We start from the raw sequence: 6,000 nt of genomic DNA, 5'->3' as shown, positions 1-6,000 counted from the left end.
ACCTCTGACCTTCCCATGCATCTGTCCAGGCCCTTATGTATGCTGCTCTCACAGCCTGGTGGGTTTCCACCTCTTCAGCTCCTCCCATCATGAACCCCAAAGAGCACATTGGATGGCACAAACTTAGAACTGTCTTCTCCACAGAGTTGGAGGAGGGCTAGCAGAACACCTGCACCCATGGGCCCATGCCCATTCCTTCACAAGCAGGGAGCACCTTATGTGCAGTAAACTCTTGAAATGGATGTATAAAGTTTCAGCTTGGTGTTGTCCATTTAATACAGGATTGTGATTAAGCTAACATGCTGGGTTTCTACCTGGAAGTAGCTCTCTACCACATCTGACAGGTTCCATAGACCTTTATCACACCACAGGGTCTTTTGGGTTCTGTGATCCTTCTTAAAAGTGTTACTATTTTGTTGTTTTGTTTTGTTTTCATTTCACTGATAGGCTGAGCAATGACTACCAGCTATTCTGACTCACATGAAGACTGGGGTGCACACATTTGCAGTTGAAATTCCTACCACAGCGTTGCTGAATGATCTGAAGATAAATGCCAGGGTCTGTAAGAAGCTGTTCCTTTAAGATACACCATACATGACTTGTGCTTGAGAAACTCTGGATTCACTTATTTAATTGTGGGACAACTGCCTGATTTGAGGTCATATATGATTTGACTTTTTGCAAAAGTTTCAGATGAAATCTTCAATGATGAGGATTATCTATACCCTGACCTTCTCACCAGGCTTGCTGAGCTGACCTGTCCCCGTTAGGACAGTACAGCAGTCCTTGGGCTGCCTCCAGCAGCCCCTATGCTTAGCGGCAGGTCAGCTTTTCCCACAGGTTGGTCATACAACAGCTTCCCGAAACAGTTTCCAACCAGGATACTCTTGGGGAATTCCCTAAACCCATGAAGGAAATGTGTCTGGCTCTCAAGCCAGATGGCATGAGATAAACTACTGGGCTCTTTGGACGGATTTGGTTTTTTTATAGACCTTCAATGGCTCAGCCGAGACACATCCAGTTGGGACTGAGCAACAGACCCATTCCAAGGAAGCTGCCTTCTTATGCCGTATCCAATGAAGCTACACAAGCCTCCTGATGGCCAGCTGGGAACAAGCTTTGCTTTCCTATTTTGACCCCCTATAGGGGTTCAACCTATCACTAGACTGCTTAAGAAGAGCGTTTCATTTGCTTGTGGTCATTTTTGTCACTGATCTTTGGAATATCCTGAAGCAACATAAATGAAAAACAACAATTAAGAGTATTCCTAGGCACGTGAGTCAGCTGCTGAAAATGTAAAACTGTGCAGAGAGGAGCTCTTGCCGTTTGGCCAGGGAGAGCAGGGCATGCAGGACATTTCCCGCCAGCTTCCAAGGACCAGGTTTCAGCCTCAGCTGAGGAAGACTGGGCCCTCTCCCCCGCTGTAGTCCTCCCTCCATGACGTTATGCCTTCAGGCCCAGAATAGTTGAGAACGTTTGGGAAATTCACACTCCAGAAATACTTCCTTTTTTCATGTAGGCAAGATAACACAGGAGTGACAGTGGGTTACTAAGAATGCAGTTCCCTCATTATGTAACATGGACAAAAATAAAGAGTGTTCTGGGCCAAAAATAGGGCTGAGAAAGAAGAATGTGAATAAATAGCACCGAGAAGTCATTATTTACTCAAACTGTCAAATGGCTGAAGAACTTAAGAAAAGTTTTGATCTGTGTCCCATCACTTGTTCATCAGCTCTGACTAGCCGTGGAGGGAGCCGATGGCACTTTCCTGACAAAGGCTTAACACAAGCAGGTGTGTGTGTGTTCAGAGGAGGCTGCTTAAGGAAAGGTGAGTGGCACTGGGCTCATTCTCCTTCCAGGTCATTAGCAAACTGGTAAGACTGAGGACTCCTGGATGCTGTACATAATGGACATTTCCTCAGACATCGTTTTACCATGGGTCATGTAACAGAAAGGATGCAGATCTCCCTAGAGTGTGGACAGAGCAGTTTTCCTGGAGGTGTTGGGACAGGGCTACACTGCAAGTGGCTGTGCTTGGGCTGATGACGTACCCCTCAGGTCAGAGCTGGGCATGCAAGACACGTCAGCCTTCACTAACCACCTCCCGAGCTTCACCAAGTCCTGTCGGTGTCACCTGCTGAATCTCTTACTCCATCATAACCATACAACTCAAGGCCACTGCCATCCCTTGTGGGTATCACTGCAGCTCGTATAGGTCCGAGTCCAATCCTGCTCCTCTCTCACTAAAAAATCTTTTTAATTCCTCCACTGTCACTCGACAAGGTCCAAGTTCTCACAGGGAAGGAAGACTCTGGAACCTACCACCACTTCCTCTGCTACCTTGCCTCTCTTTCATCTCACTCTTTGCCCTGGCCACACCAACACCGGCACCATGTCTGCAAGACTCAGATAAGCCCCTCAGCCTGGAATGTGTCTCAACTCTTTCCAACTTCCCACCCTAGTCCTCTGTCTTGACACGGTGTACTCAGCTATTAAATATGGAGCCTGTGACCCAAGGAGGGAGAAAGGGGATTAAAAGCAATCAGTTCATTTGATAAGATGGTAGGTGATTTTGGAGTCACTCCGTGCAACGGGGCTATTTGGGCCATCATCTCTAGGAACACTGGCTGGGTAGGTGTGTCCTCGCGTTAAACAATAGTTAACCAACCATTCATTCACCCCTAGTTGTACCACTTTAAAGTACAGTTCCTTTAAAGAGCTTGTCTCTATTAAATAACTACCTATACCATGCTGGGCATTTTTTAGATAGTATCTTGTTTAACTCTGTTACAATGTGTTGGGATACTTATTTTTGTCCCCATTTTGGCAGAGGAAGACTTTAGGTACCAGCCCAGTGTCTTCCGGGTGATCAAAGGTGGCAGAGAATAAAACTCATTTCTCTGGAGGGAGGCCTATGCTTTTACACATCATGCTCCGTGGCCCACCACAAACTAGAGATGGGCATCTGTCCCACTGGATGGCTTCTGAACGCTTTTATGTGTTGAATTATGACCCTGCCCCCTTCCAAAAAAGAAAGGCATGCTGAAGTCCTAAAACTCTAGTACTTCAGAGTGTGAGGTTTGGAAACAGGGTCACTGCAGATGTAATAAGTTCAGACGAGGTCATACTGGTGTCATAGGAAGAGGACAAAGACACACAAGAGAGAGGGCCATGTGACAACACGGGCACAGACTGAAGTTCTACAGCTGCCAGCCAAGGAAGAGCAAGGATGGCCAGCAACCACCAGAAGCTAGGAAAACGCAAGAAAGGATTCTCCCCTACAGGTTTCAGAGGGAGCCTGGTCCTGCCAGCACCTTGATCCCAAACTTGTAGCCTCCAGAACTGTAAGACAATGAATTTCTGCTGTTTTAAGCTGCCAGTTTGTGATACGTTGTTACAGAAGCCTTAGGAAACAAATATAGTGACTAATTCTGTTTCTCTTCTCTGGGGAATACTTCTTATCACAAGCTTAGAACTGCAGAGTCTCAACTTACCAGCTTTGAACCCAATTAGCGGCTCCTCCAGCATGAGCCAGCCCAGCCTGCACATCTCCCTCACAAGCCATTCATCCACTTTATTCTGGGACATGATGAAGACAAACCTGCAAACTTAAACAAAGGATATTCTATCATGGTTTTACCTGGGAAAAAATTCTAGCTTTTTATCAACTGGAGAGGGAAGAAATGTAGTTCCTTAGAAAGGCTCATCCAATTGGAAAGCAGCAGAGGGATGTGTGCCTCTGAGCTGAAATCAAGGTTTCTGTCAATAACTGTCAGAGGCCCCCACTACCGAGAAGGGCCACACAGAGGGGACAAGAGGAGTGCTCCCCACAGATCCATCACACTGGGCCACGGTCTGTCTTCTCTGACGAGGGGCCAAGTAGGGCCTTTTACTCAACCACCTTCCTTGGCTGGTAAGCTCACCCCAGGAATGCTCCCTGCAACAGATGAGTGTTCATTTGAGGAAGATATATCCGTGACCACCTGTCAGACATCACAAGCTGCCAAGGGAAAACTGCTGGCAAAGAAGGCATGCTAAAATGAACTAGCTTTATTCTGTATTTCAAGAATTAGCCAAGCCCATTTATATAGGCTGATGCCATGTCCCACTTCTCAGAGTTAGAGAAATGCTGGCAGCAGTCCTCTGACTTCCAAGAGCTCACGTTCTGAAATATTCTGGTTTCACAGTGCCCAATGGCCAAAAATTAGAGTCCAGATGATTCAAACATAACGTTGGGGCCTCCCTTGCCATCAAGAGGCATTCATCCATTCAGCATTTGTTGAGTGCTAAAAGCCCTATCCATACCCTGTGTGCCAGAGGAGAGGAGCTGGCAACAAGAGTGAGGCAGGGAAGACGGTTACAGTTGGCTTGGAACAGTGGCTTCATGCTCTTGCCCTCTATCCTACCCTACGTAACACTCTACCCCAGATACCCCATGCCCTCAAGCTCCCAGCAATGAACAGTGCACAGCAACCACAACCCCATCTGGTTTGAGTAGGAGTGCTAAATGCACCCAGCTTCCCTCCAGCCAATCGCTTCTCTACTCTTCCCAGTAAGAACTGGATTCCTTTCTGCATGCAATTGCTACTCTGCACCCACAGGTATGCAACAATCAATTCTGAGCTCTCATCTTATTTGACATCTCAATGGCATTTGACACAGTTGATCAACACCCACCACCTTCAAATATTTTCCTTCCTAGCTTCTGGAACATCACACTTAAGGTTTTCTTTCCATCTCAACACCTGCTCCTTTCTTAGTCTCCTCTGGCAGTCCTCCTCCTTCTTCCTGATCTCTGGTTCAATCTCCAGACCTCTTCCCAATGTCTGTGCTTAAGTACTGTCTATATCTAAATTTCTCACTTTACTGCAGAAGTTCTAATCTTTTCTTGAAACCCCAAAATGACATAATCACTTGGGTATTTTGTTATTTTGCTGTGAAACAAGCTGTTCCCAAACTTAGTTTAAAATAAAATCATCATCTCACCCCATTTCTGAGGGTCAGCAATCCAGGAGCAGCACAGCTGGGTACTTCTGGTGCCAGGTGCCTCAGGAGGCTGCAGTTCCTGAGACTGAGGAGAATCCACTTCCAAGCTCACTCACAAGGCTGTTGGCAGGAGCCCTCAATTCCTCCCCATGTGAGCTCTCAGGGTTGTTTCTGATATGTAAGTGGACTTCCCCCCCCCCCCCAGAGCAAGGGATGAGGGGGGGGGGGGGGAGAGAGAGAGAGAGAGAGAGCATGCACACAAGAACAAGCAGCCAGAACAGGAGTTGCAACAGCTTTTATAACCTCATCTTAGAGATCAATCACGTATCAACACTTCCTCCATGTTCACTGGTCAAATGTGGGGGGTGGGGATTCACATTAGGGTGTGAATACCAGGAGGCAAGGATCAGTGGGAGCCATCTTAACGGCTGGCTCCACCACAAGGATCTAGATGCTCTATCAAAATTAACATATCCTAACTCAGAACCTTACACCACCCCCCAAAATGCTCTTGCCTCAGTCTTCCACATCTGAGTAAACGACTGCATCATTCACTCAGTTACTCAGGCCACAAACCTTCAAGTCATCCTTGGCTTTCTCATACCCTCATGCATTCCATCAGCAAATTTTGTGCATTGTTTTGAAAATATACAGCATACCTGCTTACGTTTTAGCCCCTCCACTGTGACCATCCCAGTCCAAACCACCAGCTCTCCTAAGGAGTTTCACTACTTCTACCCGTCTCTACAGTGTATTCATTCTGCAGCCAGGGTAAGAATTCTATAAATGTCAGATCATAATACCCCCTGCTGAAAATCTCCACTGGCTTCCTTTTCAATCAAGAAGCAAACCCAAATTCCTAATTGTGTAATTTGGTCCTTGAACCTTTGTCCTGACTTTCTTTCCTCCACTTCCTACCTTTTGCTTATTACTCTAACCACACTGGCCTTTCATCTGTATCTTCAACTTACCACGTTTACTCCCACTCCCACTTCAGGGCTTTACATGTACCAT

General features: G+C 46.6%; 1 protein-coding gene across 16 annotated transcripts in view; it reads right to left on the bottom strand.

The window, feature by feature from the left end:
• Positions 1 to 6,000, bottom strand: part of RAB3GAP1 (RAB3 GTPase activating protein catalytic subunit 1) — a 144,474-nt gene that overhangs the window by 39,562 nt on the left and 98,912 nt on the right. For 6 of the 16 annotated variants that reach the window (XR_005374204.1, XR_005374206.1, XR_005374205.1 and 3 more), the window contains exon 24: positions 3,495 to 3,608. The exons of 6 other annotated variants lie outside the window; for them this stretch is intronic. The gene's annotated coding sequence lies outside the window, so the exon portion shown is untranslated. The remainder of the gene's footprint in view (positions 1 to 3,494; positions 3,609 to 6,000) is intronic. 4 more of the 16 variants (XR_005374210.1, XR_005374211.1, XR_005374213.1 and 1 more) reach the window with 1 other exon arrangement.

This window comes from Canis lupus, chromosome 19 (genome assembly GCF_011100685.1).
Source record: "Canis lupus familiaris isolate Mischka breed German Shepherd chromosome 19, alternate assembly UU_Cfam_GSD_1.0, whole genome shotgun sequence".
Taxonomy (NCBI): Eukaryota; Metazoa; Chordata; class Mammalia; order Carnivora; family Canidae; genus Canis; species Canis lupus.
This window is presented reverse-complemented; position numbering and strand designations above follow the sequence as displayed.